Source organism: Adiantum capillus-veneris, chromosome 21, assembly GCF_014529385.1.
Source record: "Adiantum capillus-veneris isolate H3 chromosome 21, ASM1452938v2, whole genome shotgun sequence".
NCBI classification, from domain to species: Eukaryota; Viridiplantae; Streptophyta; class Polypodiopsida; order Polypodiales; family Pteridaceae; genus Adiantum; species Adiantum capillus-veneris.
Window position 1 is genome coordinate 132,953,980 of NC_140951.1, and position 11,644 is coordinate 132,965,623.

Sequence of the window (11,644 nt, forward strand, 5' to 3'; positions counted from 1 at the left end):
CATATATGGTTACAAATCCCCCTAGGAGTGATGCGGTCAATAAGAGCTGACACATAGTGTATAGGGAAGTTCCATGCCCTAAGGACATTATCAATCCACAAAGGGAAGCAAGCCCAAAGCTTTGCAGAACGCATCAAACTTCTCACAAGGCAATGCCTTTGTGAACAGATCTGCAAGGTTGTCCTATCTTGGGACATATGCCAAGCTGATCTCCCTGACATAGTGATAATTCACCTCAATGTGCTTTATGCGAGCATAAAAAACTAGATTCCTCACAACAACTACCAATGCGCTCTGATTGTTAATGTAGATGATGTTGGTAGTGTCTTGTCCAACACCCAAATCAGCCATAAGGCGTTTGAGCCATGCACACTCAACCGTAGCTATGAAGATTGTGCCCTATACTTGGCCTCACAACTAGAAGTGGCCATAGTAGGTTGTTTCTTGCTCAACCATGATACACACGAGTTGTCAAGCATAAAACAGAAACCACTTGTGCACACTCGTGTGTCATAACAACTGTGGGACTCATGTCTAACCTCACCATCCTATCTTATTGCAGTATTAGCGAGAACCACGATTAATTTGTCAAACCATGGGACGAAGCTGACTCGACTAGTGCATAGAGGCTACAAGAGGTTGTCAATCTCTCAGAAAACAACTAACAACTCGCATTTAACTCAAGCTACACTCAAGTGACTGAAATCACCAAAAGCCAATCGCTCATCGGTAAGCAAATCACATCCGTTATAGCATCAAATGACATCCAAACGTAACGAAACTTCTAGAACAAGTTTATAAGACCTAAGCACATATACCTATGGCCTCAAACCCCACTTTAGGTCAAGTTTCAAAATCGTGATTATTAACAGCAATGGATTTTTTACCTAGTCGTTTTCGACCCAGAATGCATTTAAATGCTTAGCAATGATGCCCCAATACCCCGCCTATGATTAGTTTTCGATTTAAATGTGTAAATTCCTAGTTATGATAAAATTAGGCCGCGGGTCGGCGACGCCAAAAGCTACGAAATACTGTGAATGGCTTACATCAATGCGTAGAGCTCTTACCTGCGGTTGCAATGCAACAAATTCAATTGCAATGTGACAACTGGGGAGGGAATAGGAAGCGCGAGAAGGAGATAAGTGAGCGCCGTTAGCTCACGCTGTGTATTTCTTATCCAAAAACTTAATAAAATCTTTATAAAGTTGGCTTTTATACCTTAGCCAAGGTCTAAAATGTGTAATTCCGGCGCCCAAGACCTTTGAGGCTCCACACTTATTGTATCTATAACCTAGCTACAGTAACAGACCTGTTCTTTACAATTTGGAACTCCCATTGAGCCTGTAACACATTAAAATATTACAATGGCTTGAAATAAATCGAGAATTTACTATACGTGACCATTTTGGGAAAATGTGAAAAATGTGTAACTCCAATCTTTACTCCTTTTTCACTTTGATCTTCAATGTGCATTCGTCTTCAATCTTTAGCAGCTTCTGTTAACTAGCGTTGACTTAGTTAACATTCCCCCCTTCCGATTTTAGTGCCCGTCCTCGGACACTGTTGGAAAAGTGTCCTTGGAGGCTGTGGAAGGTTTTGATTGGTTATTGATGGGCTGATCTTCATTTTTTCTTGGATTTGTTGATGAGGTTCAATTTGCTGCAACATCTTCATTGGTCTGAGTAGTCGATTTTGAGAGATGACGTTGCATTTGTCCGTTGTAATAGCATCATGATGAGGTTGTTGTTTATTTATGAAAAATATGTACAAGGGACGTAGAATGATGAGGTTCTAAATTAGGGTCTTATACCTGGATGACCAAAGGGAAAAAACCCAGTGGGAAAAAAGTGCCTTTGGTATATGCGCATTATTGGAGTACTTATTAGCATGGGAAATATTAATAAAGTACTCAAGGGATTATTTGTTGATAGATATGGAATTAAAAGGTAGAAAATATGAAAGGGTAGCATGATGGAACATTGGTTTGCCTGTTGTAGTCCACTCAAGGTGCATAGGTGGAAGCAAAAAAGAGTGTCTAATGCATATGTCCAATGGTGGGACATCCTATTTATGCATACATAAAATTGCATGAAAAATAATATGCTGTGCAAGTAAGATTTTGAGGGGTTCTTTAGAAAGATGGTGTAGCTATAAAATCATATGACATGGATTTGCAAGCTGGCACCCCTTTAAGAATGGTTTTCGTTGATGAGGATATGTGTTCTCATCTTACTATGTACTGTGCGTGAGTGTTGGACTCTATGACATCACCAATTGTAAGTTAATAGACTTTGACTCTTATGCTCATCTCATCCAGCATAAGCGACACGACTTTAGATATGCTCAACTCTTCCAGCTTGAGCATAAGCCTAATAACTACGACCTTAGCACAGAGTTTAATATGACTTGAAGCTTTGGGTCTAATGCTTTGCTCATTTTATGGCTCAGCAGCCCAACTCTGACTATATCAAAGAGTGTTTTTTGCACCCTAGCGACTTGACTTTTTACATTCTTATGCTTACTACAAACATTTCTTCAAGTAAAAGTAAGTTTGAATCCTCAAAAAGAGGATTAGTGAAGGACCAAGTTGGCATTGAAGGTTTCTTTTGCCATACTTGTTTTATCATCTTCGAATCTGCATTCGTGTTGGTTGGGTTGTCCTTCTTTGACTGTGAAGACTCCATTGGTGGTTTGATTCTCCAATTAGGCCTGTTGATAGAAGTCTTTGATGCTGTTGGAGGCCTTTGTTCACTTTTGGCATCTGGCTTTTGACTAGGAGCATTGGAAGACTTAAGAATCCAAACCTCTTGATGACCTTTATAACTCCTTTGTTGACTTTGTTGAGCTTTAGGTCCTGCTGAGATGTTGAGATCTTCATGCAAGTCTGGTGTAGTTGCAATTGGCTTGTGGTTGACTGGTAGCCAAATCTTTGTACACCCTGTGTAGAATCCTTGTCCGAGAAGAACATTCTTGAGATCCATCTTTGTTTTGTATCCTTTTGTGAGCCGTGGTAGACTTCAGCATCATTCAATGTTATTCTGTTGTATACCTGCTTCTTAGGTATCCTAGGATATTGTTGAGGTTGATACCTTATGGGCCTTCTTTCTTGGGAGGGACTTGAAGTTACTTCATATGCTCTAACCTGTGGTTTTGGCACCCATATCTGTCTGTTACCTCCATAGTACTCCTGCTCCTTTAAGCTCCATTGTGATGCTATCCATCCCATGTGTTTGTCTTTCTATGTTGATTTCTCGTCCTTAATCGAAACCGGATCATTGACTTTGACTAAATTGCTCACAACAAACACTTGCTTGACTTTCCTTTGCTTTCTTGAGTACTTTGGCTGATATATCATTGCTTTTCTTGGTGTCCCCTTAGAGGTTTTAGTTGGGTCAGCAATTGACTTGAAGTTTTGAAAGCCAGACTTTCTTGAAGAAGCTGATCCATGAGGGTTCTTTGATGTAGAGGCATATGCTTTCACATCTTCTTTGCTAATCGGTGGAAGTTCCACTTTAGCTTTACCTTTGTATCAATTTTGATCTTCGTTCCTTCTAGTTTTGGTGGCATTTTTTGCTCCATAGCTATCGTGGTTACTATTGCCTAATTTGCTTTAAGCTCTTCTGTAGTTCTGCTCAATGGAGATGAATCATCTTCAATATGCTTTGCCTCGGCATCAGTCTCCATTTTAACTGTGCTTGAGGACTTTGTACTGTCGTCCACGGGTGACCAGTCTTGGTCTTCATTCTTTGATGTCTGTGATGACTCCGTCATGTTTGAATTTTGTATCTCTAACATCTTCTGAGCCATTGGCATTCCCATTATGATGTCGTCTGGCATATCTTTTGATGTGATCACGTGGAATTGAGCTTTGATGATCTGTGAACTTACTTCAATGGTGGTGGAGATGATTCCCCAGCATTCTGCTCGTTTGTTTCCTGATATGCTCACAAATTCAGGAGCATCTTTCAACTGTGGTTGGCTACATCTTTTCCAAGTGCTAAAAGACATGAGGTTTTTGTTTAGTTGAAAATCTAGCTTTACTTCTCCTGACAGATTTTCTTCGTTTTCACTGGTGATGTTGCACTTGATCTTCTCAGGATTTCTTTCTGTATTGAGTGGTTTTGTGGTGACGGTGTCCGTGGATTGAACTTTTTCAACATGGCTTTGTCTTGATCACCTGCTTCCGTTGATGTTGGCTCATATGACTGTGATACTGCACTTTTTTGCAATTGTTGAGCATTGTCCTCCTGCATTTGAGTAAGCTTTGACCTTAAAAGGTCCATTGTATTGTCTGGGAGAATCTGTTTCTTCAAAGGAGATTTTGGTGGTGACCTTTGTGTAACCTTTTGGACTTTAGCTCTCATTGGTTTTGACTTTTTTGTCACCTGTTCTGGCAGCTTGAGGCTTTGCATCATCCTCAAATAGTCCTTGACTTCAGGTTTAGCATCCGTAGCTTCTACAAGGTCATGAACTTGCTGAGAGTCATTGCCATTTGCATCTCGATATGCATATGCGAGCTTGGTCTCATCCAATTGCTTGAGCACTATGGGATTTGTCGATTTTTTACTCTGACTTGTGGAGATCAACTGAACCTTTTGTCCCCGATGATCTCCATAGAAGAATTTTTCTGCAGAGTTTGATGGTTTCTGGGTCAATGGAAAATTTCCAACAACAATATGATCTTTCAATGGTTTTTTCTTTGAAGGGGTCGAAGTTCTTGGGCTTCTAACTGGTGTAGCATTTTCTGGTACTAGAGCTGAGCTTGATGAATTTACAGCTCCCCCCTTGCTGGGGTGATCACTATAGCCCGCTTCATTGTGAGAGCTCAAAACTGTTTGGCTCTGGTTGAGTCTCACCTTTTGGGATTGTGAAGGTACACTTTGTGTAGCATTGTTGATGTTTGGCATCTGTAAACCATTTGCATAGTTTCCTATGTATCTCCTTGAAACATGACAAATTATTCCCCAAGTTAAGCTGTAGATAGCATTATCTTTGCACTGATATTGTCTATCCCATGGGTCTCCTATGATATGAGCTTCTATGGTTTCAGGACCCAAGGCATCATAGATTCTAGACTCTCGTCTATATCTACGACTGTTTGTGTCAAAGTATATGCTCGTTTGGTCACAACATTGAAGCTTGATTTCCGATGGAGGAGAGTTTGGCTCTGAACAAATTTATGAGTTTACTCGGGTAATATCCTTCAACTCTAGAGAGGATGGGCTATAATAGATTCTTTCCTCTGAAATGAACCATCCTTTCTGATCTATCACTGGATGCACTTCTATGAGCTGGTATGTGGCCGTTCAAACACTGGTTGATCCTTTTTGTACAACTATCCTTTTTGGTCCACATAGTGTGCATATGAATTATGGGTACCATACAAAGCTAACATCATTCTGTTTGATGTGTCTCGTAGACTCGTGAATGATTGCACACTTGTATCAGTGGATGAAAAATCATTTGCAAACCTAACAGACTTTTCAACCTTTGGTGATATCTGGACACCTTTACTAAATTCATGCAAGAATCCGTTGTTCAAAGAATCAATTTTAAGCTTTTCAGGTGCTTGTGCATCTTTATGCTGATTTTGTACTTGCAGTGTTTTTACCGATGCTTCTAATGGTAATGCAGGATCATTCGATTGCATTAAAAGTGACAGGTTAAATGCACTTACATCGAGATTCGCATTTCCAATTTTCTTTGTACCTTGTTTGGCATTTGATGTGTCCCTGTTGTCAGGATTTCTTGGACAATCTTCAGCAAAATGTCCACCTTTTCGTCCACAATCTGAGCAATATGCCATGACTGGTGGTATTTCAACTGGCTCTGTCATGTCAAGCTCTAGCTGAGAAGTTTATGTTTTTGTGCTTGTAAATTGTCGCCGTCTTCTTTTAAAATACTGAGCATCAAGCTGTAGATTGCTTCATCTTGACCTTTGTACCGTATTTGGCTTGGTTCTCCAATTAGATTGGCTTCTATTGGTTGATATGTTGGATCTTGCATTTCTGGTTCTCGATTGTAGATCTGACCACTGTAATTCATGTACAATGACCCTGATTGCATATGCACCAAATGTATGCTTTACTAGCTTGTGCAGATTTCTAGATAATCACTTGGGTTGATTTTTTGCACCTTTATCTGCACTTCATTTTTAAGCTTGCAATACCTGGCTCCACTAAAGTCTGTGAACATCTGGGAGTTCACTGAATTTGATTTTACTCTGATCAATAGGATCTTGGCTCCTGTGCTTCTTTTGCTGTTCATCAAGTATATATGGCCTTTTGAATCTGTATACAAGACTTTATCTCCATTGTAGCCATAAAGCTGTAAAATCTGCTCTGTTGCACTTGTACCTGTGTTACCACTGCTACTGGCTTGCTCTGTTGTACTTGAACTCTCAGCTCGAGATGAGTCCACGTCGACTGGTTCTGTAAAAACTGTCTCCTAGCAGACTTTGGTATTGATTAGCAAAAAAATTTCTGCTCAAGTTCAATAAGACTGCTTTTGCCAAAGTACTTTTGGCAGTTGATTTCTCTTAGACTCACAAGAGTTGATTAACTCTAGCTCGAAAGTGTCAGAAATGATTGCAGCCTTTGAAATGATGAAAATCTAGGCTTTGGATAACCTAACCTACAGATTAGATTGTTATCCGTTGTTTCCACTGGACTTGAATTCAGCTCTTGTCAAGCTCCCAATTCTTTGCCTGCAACCTGGTTCTTCAATCTAAGCTAAGTGAGTCAGCAAATGAGATTTACAAATTCTATCCTTGCAAGGAGCTAAAGGACTAATCTGTAACTTGAAACTGAGTGAACAGGTACCAATTTGGATCCGATGGAACCCAAAATTGACGAGTGGCCTTGTATTATGTTGTTCTATCACTGTACAAGCTCAAAAGTCCAAAATCTTGTTTTTGGGGCTCAAAAGTAAATAATCTCGATTATTTACTTTTCTCAGTTTCTACGCTTTTTAGGCTTGTTTTGCCAAGTAATTACCTTGTTGTGGTCTCTTGACAAGTTTGGTTGAGTTTGATCAAGATTTGTCCAAGTTATGAACTGTTTAGTGTCCGCAGACTCTGATTCCAAGAATCTGGCTTAAGTCTCAATTTAGTGATCCAAATTTCACCAAATTTGATTTGTGGAGTCTACTTGATGTGCTTGACCCTGCGATATACTCAATTTTGTAAAATTTTTCAATTTTGGAGCAAAAGTAAATAATCGCGATTATTTACTACTTTTTTTGAAAAAAAAATTCAAAGTAAATAATCGCGATTATTTACTTTTGGCAATTTTTGCTCAACTGAGTATGTACACTTGTTTAACACATCAATATAAGCCTATGAGTCAAGTTTCACTGAATTTGAACAAGATTTACCAAGTCACACTCAAGTTCTCGACAATCAGTACAAATTTTCAGTTTTTATCAAGGTTTTTGTATGTTTTGTGATCCAAACTTCATGAGCCTTCACAAAAGATGTTTGCAATCTTGCTTAGAGTCTATGGTATCAATCTTGATCAGTTTTGAGCCAAAAGTTAATAATCGCGATTATTAACTTTTGACCTAAAATGATAACTTTTTTTAACTTTTTTCCTAAACAGTATTTTTATGATCTCTTTTGAGCCTATGAATCAAGTTGAAACTTAATTTGAACAAGATTCATAAAGTCAGATTCAGTGTCTCGACAATCAGTTAGAATTCAGTTTTTAGCAAGTTTTTGGTCTGTTTTGTGATCCAAACTCTATGAGCCTTCACAAAAGATGTTTGTAATCATGCATAGAGTCTATGGTATCAATCTTGATTAGTTTTGAGCCAAAAGTTAATAATCACGATTATTAACTTTTGACCTAAAATGACAACTTTTTTTAACTTTTTTCCTACACAGTCTTTTTATGATCTCTTTTGAGCCTATGAATCAAGTTAAAACTTAATTTGAACAAGATTCATCAAGTTTATCAACTGTTTCGTGTCCGCAAACTTTGATTTCAAGAATCTGGCTTAAGTCTCACTTTTGTAATACAAATTTCACAAAAATAGATTTGTGAGGTCTACTTGATGTGCTTGACCTTGTGGTATGCCCAAATATGCAAGATTGTCAAATTTTGGAGCATATGTAAATAATCGCGATTACTAACTTCTGCTAAATTTTTGCAAGTTTTTTTTCCAATCTTGACACGATCTGTTAAGCACCTCAAGTTAAGGTCTCTAGCCAAGTTGCATCAAGTTTGGACAACTTTTGGTCAAATGGTCATCAGTTTTCTGTCCGCAAACTGACTTTGGAAAATTGGTCACAATTTTCAATCCAATGATCCAAATCTTACCAAATTTAGTTTGTGGGCTTATTACAACATGGTAAAACTAGTGGTATGTTGACTTGGTAAAAAAAGTTGAAAAATGGGGCAGATGTAAATAATCGCGATTATTTACAACTGAATTTTTTTTCATCTTTTTGATCAATTGAGCATATACACATTTTTATCACATAAATATAAGCCTATGAATCAAGTTTCATCGAGTTTGGACAAATTTTTCCCCAATTTACACTCAAGACTCAAAAAAGTCAGTACAAACTTTATTTTTTACCCAGTTTTTGGTCAGTTTAGTGATCCAAATCTTTTGTGCCTTTATAAAAGTTGTTTGTATACATGTAATGAGTCAATGGTATGAACCTTGGTCAAATATGAGCTGAAAGTTAATAATCGCGATTATTAACTTTTGGCCCAAAATGAACACTTTTTTGAACTTTTTCGCTGGACAGTCTTTTCATGATCTATTTTGAGCCTATAAATCTAGTCATAACTTAATTTGGCCTAAAATGTCAAGAAAAAGTAAATAATCTGAGTTTTGACAAACTTTCGAAAATTTTACCTCAAAGTGTCCTTGAGCTTACTCACTGGTTCATACAACTTTTAGGCTTACTCTCCGGTTGGATTGAGTGGTTTGGAGTCTTTTCGTGCTATTTCTAGCCATAGATCTGAAACTCTGCAACTTCACGTAAACAACTCACAGATGGTTCGTTTGGAGTGAGCAATGTTCTGAAATCCACCTCGGATCCTACTTACCCTACTCCTAGGTTCTCATGCAATAGGGTTGTAGAAAGTGTCCACAAACATTCGTTTTCTTGTGTTTTTTATGTTTTTCAGAGCCTTGATCTTAAGACTTGTCTCGTCTACTAATCATTCTCCAAATCCTAATCTAAATTTACAATCCTACAATCCTAAAGGCACTCTGCAAGTACAACTTACCTCCAAGCTACCTCTACACAGCAAAAGACGACAATCTTAAGCTATGCGGTTTCTAAAAAGAAAGTTTTACTGTAGGTGAAAACCTAGAGGAAGTTAATAGACAATTACACAAGACGCTCGTGTTTTCTCTAGTTTAGGTCTATTCGATCTCCAGCAGCGGCGCCAAATGTGGGACGCATGTCTAACCTCACCATCCTATCTTATTGCAGTATTAGCGAGAACCACGATTAATTTGTCAAACCATTGGAACGAAGCTGACTCGACTAGTGCATAGAGGCTACAAGAGGTTGTCAATCTCTCGAAAAATGTAAGGTCTCCGACCCCGAGCTAAAAGAGCACCATTGTACCATGAAAATATCATAATGAGAAAAGTTACTATGTTTAGCAGTTTTCCAAATTCTGTCACTCAGTGCCATGATGTTTAGAATGTAATAAAGCTTCAAAATGTGAATATAAATTTTTTTGGTGAAAAATTTCCAAAAATAGTAAGTTTTTGGTCACCCGACCCGTATAGTTTTGACCGTCTCGAAAAACTGCACCCAACTCCGAATTTGAAAAAAATGCATTTTCGGACCCCGGAGGCTGCTAAATATGGCAGGTGCTCGGACAGATACACCTTAGTTAGAGCTTAGTATAGCAATTTACGGCATTAAATTCCGACTCGTATGGCCCGTTTTAGCATAAAACCAAAATTTTCTATGGTTGTGCGGGGAGGCACCGGGGCTCGAGGCTGTGTGGGAACAGGTTCGAGGCCACTCAGAGCTTGCTTTAGCAGCTAGGGGGCACCCTCTCTTCTTTTGGGAGTGGTGGAAGACTTGCCTTGCTTGAGAGAGTGTGTGAGAGTCAGTTATACTAGCTAACTGGACACTTGGTAGGCATGTAACTGGACTTGCCATGCATGAAGTGAGTGCTCATTCAGATGATTATAGCAGCATGGGTCAATTTTCAGCATGGAGGGGCCTATTTAAGCGTGTGCTCACACACACACACACATGCTCACATATCCACTCAGTACACACACACACACACACACACACACACACACACACACACCTTGGGGAGGTGCTGCTGGCACACACAGTTTTTGGAGAAGAAGCAAAGGAGGGAAGTGCTGCCTGATTCTCATCTTGAGAACTCCATTGGATCAGAATTTCGAGTAGACTTCAACCCCTAATCACGATAATATCAATCTATTTTATGTTTGCTGCAAATCTCTGTACCATTCTCTTAATCTCGCAACTATTATGCTTAATCATAGCTAAATTACTCAATAGCTGCTCTCTAATTCTCCATATAATTAATCTATTATATAATCATCATCCAATTGTTAATCATACAAGAAATTAACCTCTCCTAATCATAGATTAATGCATGATTAGTAAGAAGAAATCTCCCGCTAGTCATCATAGTAAATAATTGTCAAGCCGGTAATGATGTGGAATTGGTCATTTTCATCCTATTACCACACAATGTTTGAGTAGCTAAATTAGGTTCAATCTATTCATAGATTAGGAAGTAATTAAGGAAAATTAATCTGTCATTAATCCACTAGGAAGGGAATTTTCTCTCACCTATGCATACGGTAATCCTGCATCTACTTACATTAGGAAGGTGATTGAGCATGTCTAATTCACCCCTCTAGTAATTTAATTAGTAAAATTCGGAAGTTCTTAATTACCTAGGCTAAGTATTTAATTTTAGAGCCAGTTCCCATAGAACAAGTAAGTTACTATCCATAAATTACTATTTCTTGAAGGAAATCTAACCCTCGTATAAAAGGAATTGTTCAGTGATTCTAATCTGTCATCTTGATTGTTATGGTACTCTCGGACATTAGTTCTTTTCTCCAAGTTGTCAATTAAGTAGTGAGTATAAAATGGCCTCGGTAAAGAGAACTCGCTTCGGTGGTGCCCACGACCGCGAGGCGGGAACAAGCAACGTGAATGGGAAAGGAAAAGCTCCCATGGACGACCAAGTACCGACCATCTCACGGGCCAATGACGAGGAAATGGGGGAGGTAGGTCACATTTTTATTCAAGTTGTTTAATTTAACATTGCATACGATAAGTTAGGAAATAACATATCTCTAAACATGTTGGAGAAATCCGACGGAAACCTCGGCATTTGAATTGAAGTGTATATTAAATTCTAAGTAGGAAAGAATGGTTGATGGGTATACTGTTTGAAATAGGAAAGAATGTTTTCTAGGGAAAATTTAGCTCGGCCTTTTCATTTCTATTTCCAATGTTGATACTAGTCTGAACCCCCCTCTTGATCACAGGGGGCAGAGTTCCTGGTTAAGGGCTCTTAAATCCACGACTGCTGGTTAAGCGGTGGGAACCCACGTCTTGCTTTCTATGCGGTGGAAATGTCCATGTCGTGCTTTCTATGTGGTGGAC